Consider the following 24,511-nt stretch of genomic DNA (forward strand, 5'->3'; position numbering starts at 1 on the left):
TCTGTTTAAGTAGACTGTGATTTTGCTGTGGTCTGATAGGGGTGTCAGTGGGCTGACTGTGAACGCTCTGAGAGACTCTGGGTTGAGGTCAGTGATAAAGTAGTCTACAGTACTACTGCCAAGAGATGAGCTATAGGTGTACCTACCATAGGAGTCCCCTCGAAGCCTACCGTTGACTATGTACATACCCAGCGTGCGACAGAGCTGCAGGAGTTGTGACCCGTTTTTGTTGGTTACAGTGCCTTGCGAAAGTATTCGGCCCCCTTGAACTTTGCGACCTTTTGCCACATTTCAGGCTTCAAACATAAAGATATAAAACTGTATTTTTTTGTGAAGAATCAACAACAAGTGGGACACAATCATGAAGTGGAACGACATTTATTGGATATATCAAACTTTTTTAACAAATCAAAAACTGAAAAATTGGGCGTGCAAAATTATTCAGCCCCCTTAAGTTAATACTTTGTAGCGCCACCTTTTGCTGCGATTACAGCTGTAAGTCGCTTGGGGTATGTCTCTATCAGTTTTGCACATCGAGAGACTGACAGTTTTTCCCATTCCTCCTTGCAAAACAGCTCGAGCTCAGTGAGGTTGGATGGAGAGCATTTGTGAACAGCAGTTTTCAGTTCTTTCCACAGATTCTCGATTGGATTCAGGTCTGGACTTTGACTTGGCCATTCTAACACATGGATATGTTTATTTTTGAACCATTCCATTGTAGATTTTGCTTTATGTTTTGGATCATTGTCTTGTTGGAAGACAAATCTCCGTCCCAGTCTCAGGTCTTTTGCAGACTCCATCAGGTTTTCTTCCAGGTCCTGTTCCTGTATTTGGCTCCATCCATCTTCCCATCAATTTTAACCATATTCCCTGTCCCTGCTGAAGAAAAGCAGGCCCAAACCATGATGCTGCCACCACCATGTTTGACAGTGGGGATGGTGTGTTCAGCTGTGTTGCTTTTACGCCAAACATAACGTTTTGCATTGTTGCCAAAAAGTTAAATTTTGGTTTCATCTAACCAGAGCACCTTCTTCCACATGTTTGGTGTGTCTCCCAGGTGGCTTGTGGCAAACTTTAAACAACACTTTTTATGGATATCTTTAACCTCTTAGAGCTCTAGGGGCGCTATTTCATTTTTGGATAAAAAACGTTCCCGTTTTAAGCGCGATATTTTGTCACGAAAAGATGCTCGACTATGCATATTCTTGACAGTTTTGGAAAGAAAACACTCTGAAGTTTCAGAATCTGCAAAGATTTTGTCTGTAAGTGCCCCAGAACTCATTCTACAGGCGAAACCAAGATGATGCATCACCCAGGAATTAGCAGAATTTCTGAAGCTCTGTTTTCCATTCTCTCCTTATATGGCTGTGATTGCGCAAGGAATGAGCCTACACTTTCTGTCGTTCGCCCAAGGTCTTAGCAGCATTGTGACGTATTTGTAGGCATATCATTGGAAGATTGGCCATAAGAGACTACATTTTCCAGAGGTCCGCCCGGTGGCCTTTGTCTAAATTTGTGCGTAATCTTCAGGTGCGGGCATTTTCTCCTGGGATTCAGGAGAGAAAGCATGTGTCCAAGAACGATGTATCAATGAAGAGATATGTGAAAAACACCTTGAGGATTGATTCTAAACAACGTTTGCCATGTTTTCAGTCGATATTATGGAGTTAATTTGGAAAAAAGTTTGCGTTTTGAGGACTGAATTTATGGATTTTTTTTGGTAGCCAAATGTGATGTATAAAACGGAGCTATTTCTAATACACAAGGAATCTTTTTGGAAAAACTGAGCATCTGCTATCTAACTGAGAGTATCCTCATTGAAAACATCAGAAGTTCTTCAAAGGTAAATGATTTTATTTGAAGGCTTTTATGTTTTTGTTAATGTTGCGTGCTGGATGCTAACACTAATGCTAACGCTAAATGCTAACGCGAAATGCTAACTCTAGCTAGCTACTTTTACACAAATGATTGTTTTCCTATGGTTGAGAAGCATATTTTGAAAATCTGAGATGACAGTGTTGTTTACAAAAGGCTAAGCTTGAGAGATGGCATATTTATTTCATTTCATTTGCGATTTTCATAAATAGTTAACGTTGTGTTATGCTAATGAGCTTGCTGATAGATTTACACAATCCTGGATACAGGGGTTTTTTCATAGCTAAACGTGACGCAGAAAACGGAGCGATTTGTCCTAAACAAATAATCTTTCAGGAAAAACTGAACATTTGCTATCTGAGAGTCTCCTCATTGAAAACATCTGAAGTTCTTCAAAGGTAAATGATTTTTTTGAATGCTTTTCTGTTTTTTTGTGTAAATGTTGCCAGCTGAATGCTAATGCTAAATGCTACGTTAGCCATCAATACTGTTACACAAATGCTTGTTTTGCAATGGTTGAGAAGCATATTTTGAAAATCTGAGATGACAGTGTTGTTAACAAAAGGCTAAGCTTGAGAGCTAGCATATTTATTTCATTTCATTTGCGATTTTCATGAATAGTTAACGTTGCGTTATGGTAATGAGCTTGAGTCTGTATTCACGAACCCGGATCCGGGATGGGGAGATCAGAAAGGTTAAGAAATGGCTTTCTTCTTGCCACTCTTCCATAAAGGCCAGATTTGTGCAATATACGACTGATTGTTGTCCTATGGACAGAATCCCCCACCTCAGCTGTAGATCTCTGCAGTTCATCCAGAGTGATCATGGGCCTCTTGGCTGCATCTCTGATCAGTCTTCTCCTTGTATGAGCTGAAGGTTTAGAGGGACGGCCAGGTCTTGGTAGATATGCAGTGGTCTGATACTCCTTCCATTTCAATATTATCGCTTGCACAGTGCTCCTTGGGATGTTTAAAGCTTGGGAAATCTTTTTGTATCCAAATCCGGCTTTAAACTTCTTCACAACAGTATCTCGGACCTGCCTGGTGTGTTCCTTGTTCTTCATGATGCTCTCTGCGCTTTTAACGGACCTCTGAGACTATCACAGTGCAGGTGCATTTATACGGAGACTTGATTACACACAGGTGGATTGTATTTATCATCATTAGTCATTTAGGTCAACATTGGATCATTCAGAGATCCTCACTGAACTTCTGGAGAGAGTTTGCTGCACTGAAAGTAAAGGGGCTGAATAATTTTGCACGCCCAATTTTTCAGTTTTTGATTTGTTAAAAAAGTTTGAAATATCCAATAAATGTTGTTCCACTTCATGATTGTGTCCCACTTGTTGTTGATTCTTCACAAAAAAATACAGTTTTATATCTTTATGTTTGAAGCCTGAAATGTGGCAAAAGGTCGCAAAGTTCAAGGGGGCCGAATACTTTCGCAAGGCACTGTATGTTGTCATAGTTGTGCCTAGGGGGGCATATGTGTGAGGGAATGCTGTCACCTCCAGGCAGGTGTTTGTCCCCCTGTGTGCTGAGGGTGTCAGGTTCTTGTCCGGTTCTGGCATTTAGGTCGCCACAGACTAGTACATGTCCCTGGGCCTGGAAATGATTGATTTCCCCCTCCAGGATGGAGAAGCTGTCTTCATTAAAATATGGTGATTCTAGTGGGGGGATATAGGTAGCACACAGGAGGACATTTTTCTCTGTTAGGATAATTTCCTTTTGAATTTCTCTCTCTCTCTCTCTCTCTCTCTCTCTCTTCTCCATCCCATAACAACAACACTATAGGCTACATAGAGTAGTCAATCTAGCCTATTACAATGCGGTATCTCTCTCTCTCTAGTTCACTCTGAGAGTTCATAGGTATGTATAATAACATTGGCTACCCTTCCTTCTGGCTGTTAATACCTCCTCCCGTTCTAGAGGACAGGCTAGTTTGAGCCAAGAGGAAGGGGAAGGGGGAGGAGAGGGAGGGAGGGAGGGCGAGGGGGAAGGAGGGATGGTAAGAGCAGACGGAGCTCAAATTCAGTCCTGTCAGTGAGTAGAGGCACTCAGAAATAGCAGAGAAGAGAGGGAGCACGGAAACGCATGGTGAACTAATGGATTACTCTCACAGACTCTTGTGAACTACACAGCACCGACATACCATCAACCACACAACCTGGCAAATACAGTACACACATACAATATTCACACTGATTTCACTTCAGCCTCATACACTCAACAAGCTCTCTACAAATTTAGATCACACAGACTTTGAGACAGACAGTTCTAACACAGGTCTCTTAATCTACATCAGAGTAAATAGACAAACGGATTCTCTGATTCTGACACAAACACAGGCATAATGGAAATGCATGGGCTTCAGTGTTGAACTGAAGGACCAAAGATGTGAATTTCGGTGAGGATTCTGACACCTTTGTGAAACATCACTGAAGAGCACCACAAGCAAAAGTAAGTACTGTACTTGACCTTTTAACTCACTTGAGCGTTTGTAGCTAGCTACCTTTTTACTTTTCCTTGTAACGTTATGACCAAGTAAAACAACACATTTCACAGCGCCTATCCGGTGTAAACATATGTATTTTTTTTTATCCTCATATGTTACAGTAGCTGTGCGTTTGTCTGAACATGGCAGTGTGTGTGTGTGTGTGTGTGAAGCATGATGACAGGCAAAATGAGATAAGATTATACTAAAAGCTTTGTGATAAACATGCTAGCCTATAGACATTCAGATGCAGAAAGTCAACAAAATTCTGCTATATGTACCTAGCCTATATGTCAACACTCTTGCCACACTTATCTCAGTTTGTTCATTCCTTGTATAACTGACCAATCCAAGGTCAGTAACTGTGTATGTAGGGATTCTTATGGGAGCTCCTGGTCCTGGGAATTGCCACTGCGTTTAGACCAGCCAGTCATCAGTCTAATACATTTTTATGGAAAATAATGAGTCTCTCTCCTTTCCCGAGAAGACCAGAGAGGCCAGCACGCTATATGCTCCGTATTTCACCTTTAATGACAATATTTGACTCATTAAGAACATTTTAAACGTTTGCATTTAAGGTGATATAAAGAGCATATAGTGTGTGGACCTTTCTGTACTTTTCATTACGTTTTTGTAGGCAGTGGTTATGACTACAACCATTTCTCTCTCCTTCCTTCAACTGCTGTAGCAGGACACGCATGAAGAGGTTGACCATGCACTGACAAAAAGGTGAGAGCCGAGACTGAGGCAGGGAGAAGGAGAGAAGATTTATACTCACCTTGGTTTGTTCTTCTCTTCTGATGTGTACGTGCCTAGCCTACATTCTGTCACACTGACTAAAACTCTCTTGATGCTAATTAATAGATGTATGAACCCGGATAATTATTCAAATATACACTCATAAAGTATAAATTGTACACAGACAAAATCCAAAACTGAGGCTGAATCCATTTAGTCGACTGGTCGATTGTTTGGTCAATAGGCTGTTTGTCGACCGAGATTTCTTTAGTCGAGCAGTTGCAAATTATCCAAAAAAAGTAACATGTCTTATTCGTGCCTGTCTCTGTGGACTAATCCATTACGGAGGCCATGTGGATGGCACAGTCCATCACCCTAAGACATGTACTACTGAAATTGCAATTGGTTATATCATGTAAGAATAATGGTGCAACACTAATAAATATAATATTATTTTATAACAAATGCGCTACCTCCAGCGCTGTCTATGGTTCTTAAACATAATCTTCAGTGAACAGTTGAATTGGTGCCTTTCCCTATATGTTGCTACGTGCATAATAGCGAAGTTAACCCGCATATTAGTGTTGAGAACCATGCAGCGGAGGCTGCAGAGGAGTGAGGAGACGAGGAAACAGCTCTTGACAAAATTGTCTATGAAAATTGAGTAGAGAGGAAACCAACTTAATTAGGTCTATAATCAATAGCCTAACTATTAAACATGCCTGGCTTTATAAATCATCCATATATAATCTACAGAAGTAAGACAGATCCAGCCTCCTGTTGCTTGTTCGTGTTTGTGTTAAAAGCCTACTGAATCCGGTGAGCACCAAGCCTCACACAACCGCAAAATGTTGGATAAAGCCATTTCACAAATTCGTCTCTTTTTCCATCTTTGTAGTGCTGTGATAAAGGCGTTACAATTGTTTTTCATTAGAACAGACTCTCTGATATGATTTATCATTTATTTTGTGTTTACACTGTTACAAACGGGCAGAAAAAAATAATATTGTAATCTAACTGCACCTGTTTGTCACACGCAATATGAACGCAGCTCTCCCTCCTATACCCTACTTTTTCTTGATCTCCTTCTTCTTATTGTTATTATTACTATTATTATTATGATCATCATTATAATAAGTCATGTCATTATCATTAGTAGGTTTCTTACAGTAATAGCCTTGTATAACCACCATCGAGCTGCAGTCCTAAGAGTGTGTCCGGTTTCATCTTAATACCGTAACATACCTATATTTCAATATTTAGGCTACTGTATCAATCAATCATTCGTTCATGTCATCACACAGCATACAAGTCAGTCACACTTTGAAATGCAATCAAGCATTTTAGTTTTAAAATGAAGGAAGCTTTGGATAAGGAGCTCCGTACAGAAAATAAACCACAATTCATGAATGCATGTAACTGTTTTAAGTCTTTGCTGTAATAAAGGCTTTATATATTTTTTTCTCTCGTTATAACAGACTCTCTGATACACTTCTAATTCATTTTGTCTTGTTTACACTGTTCCAAATGGTTTTGAAAAAAGTATAATATTGTAATCCAACAGCAGTTGTTTGGCACACAATACTCACTCAGCACTTCCTCCTATACCCTCCTTTTTCTGGAGCTCCAGTAATTTCCACAACTAAGTCTAAATGTCTTCCACACATCTGACTTCCACATTCCCTCCTGAAAAACCAGAAAACATACACCCGTTTCAAGTTTATTTTTCACGTCCTCCGGATCCATTTTGCTGTCGCGTGTTACGGTGTTCGAGTTTGTTATAACCAATTTATAGATGTGTTACATCTACATACGTCTGTCGTTGAGTGAGTGAGACCAAAGCGCAGCGTGGAAAGTGTTCATCGTACTTTATTAAATGAACACCAAAAACCAACAAAATATAAGCGAACGTAAAGCTCTGTAGCGCTAAACAGCAACTATACAAAGACAAGATCCCACAGACTAGGGTGGAAAACAGGCTGCCTAAGTATGATTCCCAATCAGAGACAACGATAGACAGCTGCCTCTGATTGGGAACCCTACCCGGCCAACAAAGAAATAGAAAACTAGAATGCCCACCCAAATCACACCCTGACCTAACCAAATAGAGAAATAAAAAGGCTCGATAAGATCAGAGCGTGACAGTATCCCTCCCCCCCCCCAAAGGTGCGGACTCCGGCCGCAAAACCTGACTCTATGAGGGAGGGTCCGGGTGGGCATCTAGCGTAGACCCCGCTCTGCTTGCTGATCCCTCCGCTTCCGTGGAACCGGACCATGGATCGTCACTGGAGGCTCCGGACCGTAGACCATCGCCGGAGTAACCAGACTGTAGATCGTCGCCGGGGACTCCGAACTGCCGACCGTCGCAGGAGGCGCCAGGCCGCGGACCGTCGCTGGAGGCTCCGGACCACGGACCGTCTCAGGAGGTTCCGGACCGCGGACCGTCTCAGGAGGTTCCGGACCGCGGACCGTCGTAGGAGGTTCCGGACCGCGGACCGTCTCAGGAGGTTCCCGGACCGTGGACCGTCGTAGGAGGTTCTGGACCGCGGACCGTCTCAGGAGGTTCCGGACCGTGGACCGTCGTAGGCGGTTCCGGACCGTGGACCGTCGTAGGAGGTTCCGGACCGTGGACCGTCGTAGGAGGTTCCGGACCGTGGACCGTCGTTGCAGGTTCCGGACTGGGAACTGTCACCGGAAGCTCTGGACTGGGAACTGTTGCCAGAAGCTCTGGACTGGGAACTGTCACCGGAAGCTCTAGACTGGGAACTGTCGACGGAAGCTCTGGACTGGGAACTGTCTGAACTGTGGAGGCGCACTGGAGGCCTGATGCGTGGGACCGGTACAGGTGGCACCGGGCTGATGACACACACCTCAGGGCAAGTGCGAGGAGGAGGCACAGCACGTACTGGACTGTGGAGGCGCACTGCAGGCCTGATGCGTGGGACCGGTACAGGTGGCACCGGGCTGATGACACGCACCTCAGGGCGAGTGCGGGGAGGAGGCATAGGACATACTGGCTGTGGAGGTGCACTGGAGGTCTGGAGCGTAGAGCTGGCACAACCCGTCCTGGCTGGATGCTCACTTTAGCCCGGCAAGTGCGGGGTGCTGGCACAGGACGCACTGGGCTGTGAAGGCGCACTGGAGACACCGCATAACATGGTGCCTGAACGTTCACATGCTCCCTAAAGCGAGTGCGTGAAGGAGACACAGGATGTACTGAACTGGAGATGCGCACCTGAGGCCAGATGCGTGAATCCGGTGCATATGACTGGTGTCCCGCTCCTCAGCACGCCTGCTCTGCAGCGCTCTCAACGCCAGCACCTCTCTCCGGAATCGAGCTCCTCACTCGACTCCCTGACTGGCTCTGGTTCAACCCTCGGCTCCGCCGACCACTCCGTGTGCCCCCTTCCCCCCAAAAAATGTTGGGGCTGCCTCTCTTGCTTGCGTCGTGTCCTATATTCCTGGTCTTGTCGCCGTTCCTCTGATTCCATGGCAGGGTCTTGTCCCCTGCCATTAACTCCTCCCAGGTCCAGGATGTCCTCTACTCCTTGGCATGCTGCTTGGTCACTTGGTGGTGGGATCTTCCGTTACGTCCGTCGTTGAGTGAGTGAGACCAAAGCGCAGCGTGGAAAATTTTCATTGTACTTTATTAAATTATCACCAAAAACCAACAAAATATAAACGAACGTAAAGCTCTGTAGCGCTAAACAGCAACTATACAAAGACAAGATCCCACAAACTAGGGTGGAAAACAGGCTGCCTAAGTATGATTCCCAATCAGAGACAACGATAGACAGCTGCCTCTGTTTGGGAACCCTACCCGGCCAACAAAGAAATAGAAAACTAGAATGCCCACCCAAATCACACCCTGACCTAACCAAATAGAGAAATAAAAAGGCTCTCTAAGGTCAGGGGGTGACAAAGATGTCATTATGATAGGCTATAGGTCAAGCCCTAATGGTCAAGCCCCATTGGTCACGTGCATGTGATGCAAACATGTTTCACATAAAGAGGGAAAGAGTTGAGGGAATAGGGAAAGTTTTTCCAAAACAAACAAGGTATTTCAGTAACATAACTTTTAATTCAGAGAAAAAAGTAAGAAACTAAATGGCTGTAATTATGTTGCAGCTTCAGCATGGACAGTGTGGTAAACACTTGCTGTGCTGTGGAGCCTGTTCGATGCAGCAGGGAGGAGAGAGAGACAACGTGTTCCAGTCACACGGGGACTCTTGTCTTTCTTTTTTTTTTACAGTGTGGCCATCGGGCTCCCTCCCGCTTGAGTCATTTGTGTGTCTTAATTATTTAATCAAACAGTGTGCTTAAAGAATCAGACAAGCTCAGGGTGTTTATATATGGAAAAATACACGGTTCAACATTTTGACTAATCGATTGGTCGAAATTACAGACGACTTCTCTGTCGACCAAAATAAAAACAAATGGTTGGGGACAGCTTACTCAAAAATGGCTTTAATGGCTTTCCATATCTTGCATCTAAATAATAATACAACATTGAAAATCTTCCAACATAAAATTGCATTTATGTTGATGACCATCCTTATGAATGGTTGTTTATTATTAAAGAGATTCTACGGTACTTTTGTATTCAAAAAGTGGTCCCTGAAAATTGCTTACTATGTCGCATTATGTGCATACAGTGCCTTTGGAAAGTATTCAGACCCCTTGACATTTTCCACATTTTGTTAGGTTTCAGCCTTATTGAAAAAAGTATTTAAAAAACATTTTCTCACCAATCTACACACAATAAGGACAAAGCAAAAATGTTTTGTTTTTTTGGTTGCTAATTTATATAAAAATAAATATCACATTTATATAAGTATTCAGACCCTTTACTGAGAACTTAGTTGGTGCACATTTGGCAGCAATTATAGCCTTGAGTCTTCTTGGGTATGATGCTAAAAGCTTGGCACACCTGTATTTGGGGAGTTTCTCCCATTCTTCTCTGCAGATCCTTAAGCTCTGTCAGGTTGGACAGGGAGCGTTGCTGCACAGCTATTTTCAGGTCTCTCCAGAGATGTTTGATCGGGTTCGGCTGACTTTGAGACTTGACCCGAAGTCACTCCTGCATTGTCTTGGCTGTGTGCTTAGGGTCGCTGTCCTGTTGGAAGGTGAATCTTCGCCCCAGTCTGGGGTCCTGATCGCTCTGAAACAGGCTTTCATCAAGGATCTCTCTGTACTTTGCTCCATAGATCTTTGCCTGAATCCCGATGAGTCTCCCAGTCCCTGCCGCTGGAAAACACCCCCACAGCATGATGCTGCCACCACCATGCTTCACCGTAAAGATGGTGCCAGGTTTCCTCCAGATGTGACGCTTGACATTCAGTCCAAAAAGTTCAATCTTGGTTCCATTAAACCAGGGAATCTTGTTTCTCATGGTCTGAGAGTCTTTAGGTGCCTTTCGGCAAACTCCAATCGGGCTGTCATGTGTCTTTTACAAAGAAGTGGCTTCCGTCTGGCCCCTCTACAATGAAGGCCTGATTGGTGGAGTGCTGCAGAGATTGTTGTCCTTCTGGAAGGTTCTCTCATCTCCACAGAGGAACTCTAGAGCTATGTCAGACCATCGGATCTTGGTCACCTCCCAGACCAAGGCCTTCTCCCCCGATTGCTCAGTTTGGCCGGGCGGCCAGCTCTAGGAAGAGTCTTGGTGGTTACAAACTTCTTCCATTTAAGAATGATGGAGGTCACTGTGTTCTTGGGGACCTTCAATGCTGCAGAAATGTTTTGGTACCCTTCCCCAGATCTGTGCCTCGACACAATTCTGTCTCGGAGCCCTACGGACAATCCCTTCGACCTCATGGCATGGTCTTTTCTCTGACATACACTGTCAATTGTGGGACCTTATATAGACCGGTGTGTGCCTTTTCAAATCATGTCCAATCAATTGAATTTACAACAGGTGGACTCCAATCAAGTTCTAGAAAAATCACAAGGATGATCAATGGAAACAGGATCCACCACTTCACTTTGTCATTATGGGGTATCGTGCGTAGATTGATTAGATGTTTTATTTATTTAATCTATTTTAGAATAAGGCTGAAACAAAATGTGAAAAAGTCAAGGGGTCTGAATAATTTCCAAATTAAATTTGGGTGCCTGTGGATCCGGAGACACAGAGAACCAAAAATTCATGCCAACAACATTATAGAAACGAGGACAGTGAAAAATCATTGTTTAGCCCCTTTTACTCTTGGTGAAATTTGGACGTGTTCTATGTTTACAAAGCACCTTCCTCCCTGTGCTTTGTAGCCATAGAACACGTCCAAATTTCACAAACATTGTGCTATAAATCGCCTTTTACCTAGAAACATACAATATTATTATTACAATTTTGTTTTATATTGTTGTGTCTCAATGGCCCACTTGGCTATAAATAGGAGCTACTGTAAGTGCAATGGTCAGGTCACTCTGAGGAAGATGTCAGCTTGACATTGAAACGTCAGTCACCTGTTTGTATCCTGTACAATGGATTAAAGTGAGCAAAAATACATACATTTCTGCCTTTTTTTGTTATGTGCTCCAACTCCTTTTTTTACCTCAAATTAGTTTTTATTGGTAAGCCATTATCATGATTTTTGTCATTGTTGTTGAGCACACCTCCTTTCCTTTGTTTTCTGAAGCGCGAAGGCCAACCTGAACTCACACCGTTAAATGATTTAACAATTGAAACCATTTTTTTTGATGTGAACAGTTTTGTGAAACTTTTTTGCCATTACACTCATAAGCTCCCATGAATTTGAAACAGAAGCTTGACCTTGACTGTCAATCAGACTCCAGAGCCCTTTATAAGCTCTTTGCAGAATGTTACTTTCGTATTAAGTAAACAATACCCACTATTTCCGGTGCAGCCGGAGGTTTTCTCTTGGTGCCTTCAGGAGTTTCCGAAGTTGACCATAAACAATGACCACAGAATTACCAGAAAGGCTTTAAATTCTATCTGTCCTCCTATTTAACCGATTACAAAAGTATGTATACTTAACGAGCTAGCTAGGCTAGCTCAGTACTTGCCAGCAGCGTTAGCCAGCTCGCTAAACTTGTAAACAAAACAAGCAAAGTGAACTTACTACCTGGTGATCTAAGCACAGTTGTGTCAGTGAGGAGATCGGTTCTCAGTTGGCTAAAACATAGCATCCAAACACACCATATTTCAGCTTGCACAAACCCTGTAATATCAGCAGGGGTGTAAACTAAAGTACCAGTACTTAAAGATGCACTCCAGGATCTTAAGCACAACTATATCATACGAATTTAACACAAAACGAACGTAAAGTATCATACAAAAGGGATGACATAGTACACAATTTGATGACATAGTAAACAAAAAAAACGGGGACCACTTTTGGCTCATGAGAACCCATTTTAAAACAACTGGCTGAAATAATACAAAAGTTTGAGAGTAAAAATACTTTAAAGTACTAATTAAGTGGTATTTTGGGGCATCTGTACCTTACTTTACTACTTTTACTTTTACTCTATTACAGTTCTAAAGAAAATAATGTAATTTTTGCTTAATACATTTTCCCAAGTGCTCATTACATTTTGAATGCTTAGCATGACAGGAAAATCGTCCAATTCACACCCTTATCAAGGGAACATCCCTGGTCGTCCCTACTCCCTCTGACCTGGCGGAATCACTAAACAGATGCTGTGTTTGTAAATTATGTGTTGGTGGCTATCCATAAAAATGTTTTTTGTATTGTGCCATCTGGTTTGCTTAATATAAGGAATGTGAAATTATTTCTACTTTTACTTCAGTCATTTTCTATTAAGGTGTCTTGAATGTTTTACTCAAGTATGACAATTGGGTACTTTTTCCACCACTGGCTATCGGTACATTATAATTAAAGTAGGTACCCCTCAATATACACTTCATTATAACTAGACAAATCCTGTATAACACCTAGTAATAACATTGTACTTATGCAGATATGTGGTGTACTAGTGTATTTATTCTCCCACTTGGATCTCGCATCCACAGGGTTTAAATTAAGGGCCAGGTTGTCAGAATGGGTAATGTACTGTTAAGGTACACATTAGTTACAAGTAAGTACCCCTCGAGATACACTTCATTTTAACTAGCTAAAACCTGTGTAACAACTAGTAATTACATTGTACTTAGGCAAACATTACATGTGCTTTCAAATAGTGTCTTATTCCTTATCTGGGATTAATACCAATTACATGTTGTTATCACATTTTATACAACGGGTGGGTCGAATCCTAAATGCTGATTGGTTAAAACCACATTCCAGCCGGTGTCTATTCAACAAGTTACTACCGGCTAAATCTATGATGTTAAAATGCCTATTTACTCTGTTCAATCTCACTGCACAATCCACTGTCTCATCAGCCCAACCAGGCAATTTATAAACTTGATCCCCACAAGACATTATCTCACATTATTTTAGACTTCAACAGCGGAGATTTGTATGAACCTTGCTGTCTGTCTCTCTGACATTTGCAACATTGTTTAAATATTAAAATTATATCTCCAGTTGTCCCATAGTATTGACCATGTCTGGAATCTGGATGAGACAGACAGGCAGCGTTTCTCAGCCAGTCGAAATCATGAATCAGCTGGCATCATTTTTATGGATATATACAAAGAAATGCCAATACAAAAAAGGTCAAATTAAACTTCAGTTTGAAGTGATTATGTTAGCTGTGTTGTTGGCCAGCTCCCCTGAACAACAGTGTCCTGACGAGTGTGCACATTGTCTATGCCAGGCAAAATCGCACCTCATTAGCTCATTGTTATGGATGTATCCAATTAAATGTCACTAGAAAACATCTTAAACAAATGCAAATGCAGCTACTTTGCTGCAATTTGACGGGACTGTAAGTTTGCCGTAGTTGGCTAGCTAGCAAGCAAGATATAAGAACGTTGCCAGCCAGTATGGCAATGGAACATTTAGAACAAAAGACTGTTGCGTCCATATATACTAAACAAAAAGTCTGAACGACTGGGTCACGTCTCTGGCAACGCTAGATTTGCGTCGGGACTATATCTTCTGAAAAGGATGAAATAGTATGAGTAAATTCATCAAAATCAAGTTTTTAATAAAAGTATGTCAAACATTATTTGAATATGTTGGCAAAGTGATAATGTCCTCGAAGCCGGTGTTTAGAGGATATATTGGCATGGGTGTTGTTCATTAAGGGCCGGCAAACTGTGCCTGAAGTAACTATGAGTCGTTACGTTAACTACAATACTTGTTGTAGTGTAATTACACATGTAATTAAAAGGAAGTGTTACCAAATGTAGTTATTTTCCAGTTTTCGGTTCTGTTCCCTGAACCGGTTCCAAACCTTGCTTATGTGTTCTATGTTCTGTGTTCAGTTATGGATATAAGGCAGAGGTCTAAACAAACATAGGCTAATGTAGGCCAGTGATATTACTTGGGCAAATTTCTCCCCATATAATTTACTTGACATTTTTTTATGTTGCTTTTGACGTCAACAGAAACAAGTAACTTGCATGACCTTGTAAGGTTCTTATTTTTCAGAGTAAATAACTCACGGCCACTAGAGAAGCTTAACCAAGTTTAAGAGGGTCAGTTTCCTGGCACGTGCAGTATGACAGTACAATAGCCCTATTGGTTAATGATATATTACAAAAACAACAGTCAATAGAGCTGTGAACAAGGCTTTATCGGTTTCAACTAGGACCCTATGACAGTAGACCATGGTTGAAGTTCATTCCATTTCAATTCCGTCAATTCAGGAAGTAAACTGAAATTCCAATTCTCACCAATGGTTCTCTATGACAACAACTTGGAATTGGAATTTCAGTTTACTTCGTGAATTGACTCAAATTTAAATGGATTTGAGCCCAACCCAACAAGCCCCCCTGGCCTGGATGGTGTATTGTAGAACTAGAGATATGTCTGTAAGGCTGTCAATGCCAACCTTCATTGACTATGGCTCAAGGCGAGAACCCTCATTGCAAAGTCAAGCAGCAAGTGTGTCATTGCAATGCAGGTCAATGAGGTGTGGTCGGCCCATTAACATTTTAATAGGTTGCTTTGGCAAGGTACGCTATTGTAGGACAAAGTGTTCAGGTTACATAGAGATAGAGGGGAACCTCAGGCTACTTCATACACCCTTCAAAAAAAGGTTTCCATAGGGGTTCTTCGGCTGTCCATATAGGAGGCCCCTAGTGGATTCCATGTTGTATCCTCAGTGGAAAGGGTTCAAGAAGGAACCCAAAACGGGTTCTACCTGGAACCCTAAAGGGTTCTTCAAAGGGTTCTCCTATGGGGACAGCAGAAGAACCCTTTAAGGTTCTAGAGAGTACTTTTTTTCCCAAGAGTGTAGAAGTTCAAGAGAAGCCTTTTGACTTTCAAAGTATAGGCTACATAGAGAATGTTTGGGACATTTCTCCCTCCGCAAATTCATAATGATAAATTAAGGAATGACGACGGAATGTTCATTTAACTTAAAAATCAGCCGGACAAGGTTAGAAAAGGTAATACAACTCAAAATGTGAGTGAGTGGTCGGGGTTCTGATTAGTTTGTGTGGGAGAGTGGAAGTATAAGTGTGCAGCTAGAGGACAACTGCAATCTATAACGTTAATTATGTTCCCATGTGTTCCAGAACAGAATACTGATCAAAGGCTCTAGAAGTGTAGGGCACCCATAGAGTGTTTCAGCAGCTTAATCTTCCTGCCTCGGCTGAAAAATGTGTTATTGATTGGTATATAAATAAAGTATTTGACAATATGGAGCGAGCTGAACAGAGCAGTATACAGCCGACGACTCCACTTCAACGACTCCACTTCAACGCTGCTTGGTTCACAGTACAATATGGCGTAAGACATAGCGCTCACCCACACACGGTTAAGTCATTCATGCATTATTGCGTTTTGTGTAACATAGAGGCAGGGTTGCACAAGAAGAGGATTTTTTTATTTTGAGACCAGTGTGTGTGTGTGCGTGTGCGTGTGTGTGTGGGCGGGAGAGAGAGAGAGAGCGAAAGAGAGAGAAACAGACAGACAGACAAAAAACAAGAGAGAGAGATGGAGACAGAGATGGTCAGGCAGAGTACACAGAGAGAGAGGCGTGAAAGTTTAGAGAATATTTGTAAGAATCCCTGTGTAGCTCAACTGTTAGTTGCTCTCTGATTGCTTCTATGACTCTCATTGCTGCCTGCTTGCTCTGCCAACCAGTGTGTGTGTGTTTCCGTGCATGTGTGTGTGTTTTTCCGTGCGTGTGTGTTTCCGTACGTGTGTGTTTCCGTGCGTGCGTGTGTTTCCGTGCGTGTGTACCTGCGTGCATGCGTGTTTGTGAACAGGCGGCATTTTGATCCAAGTCTCACAGCACATTTGTTCCAGTGAGCCTGATATGACGGATTGACACTCCAAAACGTGTGAGCAGGGAGAAAGAGAGAAAGAAATAGAGAGAGAGAAAGAAAGGGGGAGTGGGGAACAGAGGAGGTGTCTATGAAGGGGTGAAGTGGGACAGGAAAATGGATGGTTCCACAATCATTTAACTCTGCAGAAGGAAAGCAGGAGGGAGGGATCAGGTCCTTTCGTTTTAATCAGGGTAAAAGCTTTAAGGTACAGAAGGCCGAGTGGAAGTTACAGGCTGAGGGAGTCTTTGGCTGGACCACAGTCCATCTCGCAAAATATGACAGAACAATTTGTACTTTGCGAGAAGATTGTGAATGGGAGTGCTTGCTTTCTGGCAGTGAGGTTTGCAGAGAATGGGTTGTATGACTCGCACCACTCTGTGTGTGCATGTGTGTGTAGTGCAGTGCGCGTCATCCCATTATTCATCAGTATATGAATGTGTGCAAATCATGCTTATCGTGTATTTTGGATGCACCTTCAATTATGTAAATGAGAATGGAAGTTCTGGAACACGGAACATGGTGGAAATACTATAATGTCCCCTGCGGGGACAAGAACTCGAGAACCAGGGACCAATTTTTGGGGAAACTTTTTTCGGGAAACTGCGGTAAACCGACACCGTGGTATTCGCTCGAGGGATGATGTCTAGCAGTGATGACTAAACAGTACTAACAGAGGAGGAGAGGACAGAAGATGCTTAATCAGCCTTGGAGGAGACCCCATTTTACACGTGTGACTTTACAGATTAATTAGATCTAACAGCGATGACTAAACAGTACTAACAGAGGAGGAGAGGACAGAAGATGCTTAATCAGCCTTGGAGGAGACCCCATTTTGCACGTGTGACTTTACAGATTGATTAGATCTAACAGCGATGACTAAACAGTACGTGTTAGGAAGGAGTTTCGTCCACCGGCTTTGTCTTAGCCTGAAGACGAGGTTTAGAAGGAGGAGAGCACTGAGGACTTATAATGGAGGAGGATGAGGAGGAAGAGTAGAAAGGGAGAGCACTGAAGATGCTTTATCAGCACAAGCCCGGGAGACCTCACACACACATTTGATCAAATTTGATTTAAAGTAATTACCAATTACCAGCCGTAAAGTCATCCTCATCATAACCACATGTCTTGAAGTTAGTAATCACCACCACCACAAATGGGTTTGTTATTGGACAAATCCAGGCAGTACCTTCTGTTTTCTTCAGTTTGGTACCTGATGGGGTGGCAGGGTAGCCTAGTGGTTAGAGCGTTGGGCTAGTAACTGGAAGGTTGCAAGTTCAAATCCCGTGCTGACAAGGTACAAATCTGTCGTTCTGCCCCTGAACAAGGCAGTTAACCCACCTAGGCTGTCATTGAAAATAAGAATTTCTTCTTAACTGACTTGCCTAGTTAAATAAAGGTAAAATAAAAAATGACCATGACCCTGGGCTAGAGAAGAATGTGAGCTGTTCCTGGTTCAGCATCTAGGTTAGTTAACATCATTACCACCTTCCTACCCAGTGTAGTGGATCCATCATGATCCATCATGAAACCTTCCTATGGAGGGAGATTCAGTCTAGGGATGTGACAAAAACATTTAAACAATTTTTTTTTTATCATTTAAATGTTTAAACAATAAGAACAAAATAATAAAATTACATGTGAATTCTTAATGCAGTTATGGGGCTGTGTATGACCACTAGGTGGCAATACTGTTCTATCTACTTCAGGCTACCAGAAGTAGTAGATAGACAGCAGTAAGGCTACCTTACTGCTCTCCACCACCCACTCAGCAACGATGGTAGTTAATGGCATTTTTAGTCTCTCTGCTGTGTCCCTCTACTCCATGTTCTCAGTTGTCAGTACATGGAACTTCACGTCCCACTTCTCATCAGTGTGACGACTTGTTGCAGTGATGTAATGGCAGCGTGTTCATAGTCATCCCACAATATATTGTTAACACCCCATATGGGTGATTGAGAGCTTGCACGTTGTACTTGCAGAGCAATCATTGTACAAACCAGACCATCACAGTTTTTCAAAATGGCATATTGTCGTCTAGTTCTAAATATGCCATCAGGCATTGAAGCCGACATCCTTTACCAGTGACAATGGCTGCATATCAACTGCAATCATTTCTGTAATCGGCACTTCTTTAGCGTGAAGATTCCTATCTAATGATTGTAGTTGGGGGCCTACGCTGCTGCTAGCAACAGTTAGGTATTTGTTTATAAAATAAAAAAATGAGTTGCTGCGCGACTTCCTTCACCAGTTCATGTTTGTATACCTGGATGACATCCTCATCTTCCACATGTCCATGGTTGAACAAGTCCAACATGTACGCCAGGTCCTTCAAAGACTCCTCTCTCACCACTTGTATGTGAAAAGTGTGAGTTTCACATTCCTCCGATCTCTTTCCTGGGGTACATTGTGTCTCAAGGCTGTGTACGGATGGACTCCCAAAAGGTAGTAGCGGTGATCAACTGGCCGCGGCCCAGCACTGTCAAGCAAGTCCAGCATGTTTTGCTAACTTCTACCGGAGATTTGTGAGAGACTTTAGTTCTGTGGCTGTGCCATTGACAGCGCTCACCAAGGGCATGTAAGGCTGGGCATGTAAGCTGGACCTCGGCTGCTGAGAGGGCGTTCCAGGACCAGAATTATTTTTTTTCTGCACCAATTCTAGTTCATGAGGATCCTTCTCTTCCCTTCGTGGTAGAGGTGGATGCCTCTGACGTTGACGTGGGTGCGGTTCTGTCTCAGCGCTCAGCTAAAGACCAAAAGCTTCACGCCTGTGTCTTCTCCAGACGTCTCACTCCAGCGGAGAGGAACTATGATGTCGGCAATCGGGAGCTTCTTGCAGTCAAACTGGCTTTGGAGGAGTGGCGGCACTGGTTGGAGGGTTCGGAACATCCTTTTACGGTTTAGACGGACCACAAGAACGTGGCCTACATCCAGGAGGATGCCCCAATCTCCGACAGGCTTGTTGGGCTCTTTTCTTCACTCGGTTCAGATTCATGTTGTTATCTTACCACCCGGGTTCTAAGAACGTGAAGCCGGATGCCCTGTCTCGCCAGTTCCCCAGCTACAGTGAGGATCGGCCACTTGGATCCATCATCCCCAAGTCGCTCATCCTCGTGCCGGTGTCCTGGGGTATAGAGACTGTAGTGAGGGAGGCGCAAGATAGGGAGGCAGTTCCTGACGACTGTCCTTCTAACATACTTTTTGTTCCTCTTGGGGCACGGTCCAAGGTACAGTGGGCTCACTCATCGCGTCTCACCTCTCATCCGGGAGGGCAGCAAACGCTAGAGTTTTTGGGGAGGAGGTTTTGGTGGCCCTCGGCGGAGGTGGACACTCGGACCTTTGTGGCTCCGTGTCCGACATGAGCCCGGAATAAGACTCCTAGTCAGCAGCCTCTGGGGCTTCTTCATCTGCTGCCAACACCTTCTAGACCCTGGTCTCATCTCTCTATGGATTCCATCACAGGTTCCATCCTCAGAGGGCCACACTGTCATCCTGGTCATTGTGGACCGCTTTTCCAAGACGGCACATTTCATTCCGCTGCCTAAGCTTCAATCGGCCCGTGAGACTGCTCAGGGGCCCCCAGTTTGCCTCCAGATTCTGGAGGGCGTTCTGTAACCTTCTGGGGTCATCAGCCAGTTTGACTGAGGGCTATCACCCTCAGTCCAACGGCCAAGCAGGTGAACCAGGATCTGGAGACCGCCTTACAGTGCTGTGTGTCTGCCAACCCCGCCACTTGGAGTCAGCATCTTCCCTGGGTGGAGTACGCACACAGCACTCTCCAGTGTTCCTCCACTGGCCTGTCACCATTCCAGGTGTTGTACGGATACCAGCCTCCTCTGTTTCCAGATCAGGAGATTGAAGTGGAGGTTCTATCCGCTGAACGTCCTATCTCTCGTTGCCGCCGGACCTGGAAGAGGGCTCGGTCAGCGATACTGAGGTTCTCTGCTCGAGCTCAACGACAGGCCAACCGTCATCGCCGTTCTCACCCTCTCCTGCGTCCAGGCCAGATGGTCTGGTTGTCTACTAGGGATCTGCCCCTACACATGGAATCTAAGAAGCTGGCACCCCGGTATGTTGGGCCATTCAAGGTTCTACGGTGCATCGATCCAGTGGCCTATTGCCTTCATCTTCCCCGGTCCATGAGGATTCATCCCAACTTCCACATCTCCAGACTCAAGCCTGTGGTGTTCAGTTCTGGTTCCGGCCACTCGGCCTCCACCTCCGCCTCGCATGATAGTGGGACAGCCAGACTACACTGTGTGACACATCCTTTCTAGTCATCAGTTCCGGCGTGGGACTCAGTATCTCGTGGCCCGGGAGGGTTACGGTCCTGAGGAGCGATCCTGGATCCTGGATACTGGATCCCGGCTTGGGACATTCTGGATCCTGGACTCATTCGGGAGTCCGTCGCCTCTCTGCTACCCCTAGTGGAATGTCAGGAGTCATTCCTTGAGTGGGGGGGGGTCCTGTCACAGGTTATGTTTATTTGATTGTTGTTCCCTTGGGTTACCGCTGGAGGACGCCCTTGCCTTGTGTTCTAGTTTCCAGGTTATCCTAATTATTACTTATTGGTTTCACCTGGTTTTGATTACCTTCAAATATTTAGGTTCCTCAGTTGCTTGTATCTGTGCTTTGGTCTTATATTTTGCTTAGTGCACTCTTGTGCTGTTGCCTTGTTTTTGTCAAGACTAAGTAAAGAGCTGAATTTACCTTTACTTCTGCTTGCTGTGTTTCTTTGCGACTAGGTTCGAGTTTGTACAAGCATCGCTGTAACAGTTAGTGGTAGTTTTGTGATAACTTCACTGTGATTTGAATTTTGCGGAGAAAAAAAACAACACAAAATAATCTTTGTTTTTCAGTCAGTTCAGTTCTTTCTGAACGCTAATGATCCCAATTTAATTAAAACATTTAAACATTCACACCTCTAATTCAGTCAGTTTTATTGGTCACAGTGAGCACTGATTGAGTGAGAGAGAGAGCAAAAGAGAGAGAGAGAGCGAGAGAGAGGGGACTCGGAAATCAAATGTCTACCGTTTGCAGATGATCTGGTGCTTCTGTCCCCAGCCAAGGATGGCCTACAGCAGCATCTAGATCTTCTACACAGATTCTGTCAGACCTGGGCCCTGACAGTAAATCTCAGTAAGACTCAAATAATGGTGTTCCAAAAAAGGTATGGTTGCCAGGGTAACAAATATAAATTCTATCTAGACATTATTGCCCTAGAACATACAAAGAATTATACCTACATCGGATTAAACATCAACACCACAGGTAACTACCACAAGGCTGTGAATGATCTACGGGCCTTCTATGCCATCAAAGGGAACATAAAACTTGACATCCTAATCAGAATCTAGCTAAAAAAATACTTCAAACCGTTATAGAACCCATTGCCCTCTATGGTTGTGAGGTCTGAGGTCTGAGGTCCACTCACCAACCAAGAATTTACAAAATGGGACAAGGGACAAACAGCTAATCGAGACTGCATGCAGAATTCTGCAAAGATATACTGTGTGTACAACACAAAACCCACACATTCCACCACATGAGATGCTCACACATGCCACCACAAAGCTCTCACCTACAGAGAGATTAACCTTGAGAAGAGTCCCCACAGCCAGCTGGCTCTGAGACTCTGTTCACAAACACAAACAGACCCCACAGAGCCCTAGGACAGCAACACAATTAAACCAAAACACAGAACAAATTGGAATGCTATCAAAGCAAAATTAAATAACACTTTATTTGTCAAATGCGCCGAATACAACAGGTGTAGACTTTACCATGAAATGCTTACTTTCGAGCCCTTTCCCAACAATGCAGAGTAAAAAAAAATGTTTTTAAAAAAGGAAAAAGTTACAATGAAGAGACTACACTGAGTGTAGAAAATATTAGGAACACCGTCCCAATACTGCGTTGCAACCCTTTTTGCACTTAGAACAGCCTCAATTCGTCAGGGAATGGATTCCACAAGGTGTCGAAAGCGTTCCACACTGATGCATGTTGACTCCAATGCTTCCCACAGTAGTTTCAAGTTGGCTGGATATCCTTTGGGTGGTGGACCATTCTTTATACACACAGGAAATGGTTGAGCATAAAAAACCCAGCAGCATTGCGGTTCTTGACCCACTCAAACCGGTCTGCCTGGCACCTACCCCGCTCAAAGGCAATTGAATCTTTTGTCTTGCCCATTCACACTCTAAATGGCACACATACACAATCCATGTCTCAATTGTCTCCAGGCTTAAAAATCCTTCTTTAACGGTTCTCCTTCCCTTCATCTACACAGATTAAAGTGGATTTAACATCAATAAGGGATCATATTTTCACCTGGATTCACCTGGTTAGTCTATGTAATGGAAAGACCAGTTCCTAATGTTGTGTCCAATCACTGTATAACAGTATACAAGGGGTATCAGTACCGAGTTAATGTGCAGGGGTACGAGGTAGTTGAAGTAATTGAGGTAATGTACATGCAGGTAGGGGTAAAAATGACAAGGCAATCAGGATAGATAATAAACAGAGTACCAGCAGCATATGTGAAGAGTGTGAAAGTGTGCCTATGTGTGTGTGTGTGTGTGTGTGTAGGGGGGGCATAAATATGCATGTGTGTCAGTGTAATATGTGGGAGTGTGTTGGTAGAGTCCAGTAAGTGTGCATAGAGCCGGTGCAAGAGAGTCAGTGCAAATAAAAATGGGGTCAATGCAACTAAAAAGGGTAGCGATTGATTAACTGTTCAGCAGTCATGGCTTGGGGGTAGAAACTGTTCAGACTTGACACTCTGGTACCGCTTGCTGTGTGGTAGCAGAGAGAACAGTCTAAGAGTTGGGTGGCTGGAGTCTTTGACAATTCTTAGGGACCTCCTCTGACACCACCTGGTATAGTAGTCCACAATGATGTACTGGGCCGTACACACTATCCTCTGTAGCACCTTATGGTCAAAATGGAAATCATTTGCCATGCCAGGCGGTGATGCAGCCAGCCAAGATGCTCTCAATAGTGAAGCTGTAGAACTTTTCAGCCTCCTGAGGGGGAGGAGTTATTTTCACACCCTCTTCACGTGTGTTTGGACCATGATAAGTCCTTAAAAATGTGGACACAGAGGAACTTAAAGCATTTGACCCACTCCATGACAGTCCTGTCGATGTGAATGGGGGCGTGCTCGGCCCTCCATTTCCTGTAGTCCACGATTAGCTCCTTTGTCTAGCTGATGTTGAGGGAGAGGTTTATGTCTCTGACCTCCTCCCTATAGGCTGTCTCATCGTCGTTGGTGATGAGGCCTACCACTGTTCTGTAGTCGGCAAAATGAATGATGGTGTTGGATTCATGCAGGCCACACAGTTGTGGGTAAACATGGAGTACAGGAGGGGACTACGCATGCACCCCTGAGAAACCCCTGTGTAGGTCAGTGTGGCTGATGTGTTGTTGCCTACCTTCACCACCTGGTGGCGGCCCGTCAGGAAGACCAGTATCCAGTTGCAGACGGAGGTGTTCAGTCCCATAGTCCTTAGCTTAGTGATGAGCTTGGAGGGCACTGTGGTGTTGAACGCTGAGCTGTAGTTAACGAACAGCATTCTCAAGTATGTGCTCCTTTTGTCCAGTTGGGAAAGAGCAGTGTTGAGTGCAGTAGAGATTGCGTCATCTGTGGATCTGTTGGGTGGTATGCGAATTGGAGTGGGTCCAGGGTGTCTGGGTGATGGTGTTGATGTAGTCCATGACCAGCCTTTCAAAGCATTTTATGGCTACAGGACGGCTCATTATAATGGTTGGAACAGAGTGAATGGAAACCATGTGTTTGATTTATTTGGTACTATTCCACTAATTCTGCTCCAGTCATTACCACGAGCCTGTCCTCCCCAATTAAGGTGCCACCGACCTCCTGCGCTACAGATGTGAGTGCTACGGGACAATAGACATTTAGACAGGTTACCTTGGCGTTCTTGTGCACAGGGACTATGTTAGTCTGCTTGAAACATGTAGGTATTACAGACTGGGTCAGGGAGAGGTTAAAAATGTCAGTGAAAACATTTGCCAGCTGGT

At 43.8% G+C, this 24,511-nt stretch overlaps 1 protein-coding gene across 4 annotated transcripts in view; it reads left to right on the forward strand.

Moving 5' to 3' along the window:
* Positions 1 to 3,892: 3,892 nt before the first annotated feature.
* LOC110491941 (vasopressin V2 receptor) overlaps positions 3,893 to 24,511 on the forward strand; it is a 46,960-nt gene continuing 26,341 nt past the window's right edge. For 2 of the 4 annotated variants that reach the window (XM_036946828.1, XM_021565826.2), the window contains exons 1-2: positions 3,893 to 4,334; positions 5,057 to 5,097. The gene's annotated coding sequence lies outside the window, so the exon portion shown is untranslated. The remainder of the gene's footprint in view (positions 4,335 to 5,056; positions 5,098 to 24,511) is intronic. The other 2 variants (XM_036946829.1, XM_036946830.1) reach the window with 2 other exon arrangements.

This window comes from Oncorhynchus mykiss, chromosome 16, assembly GCF_013265735.2.
Source record: "Oncorhynchus mykiss isolate Arlee chromosome 16, USDA_OmykA_1.1, whole genome shotgun sequence".
Classification (NCBI taxonomy): domain Eukaryota; kingdom Metazoa; phylum Chordata; class Actinopteri; order Salmoniformes; family Salmonidae; genus Oncorhynchus; species Oncorhynchus mykiss.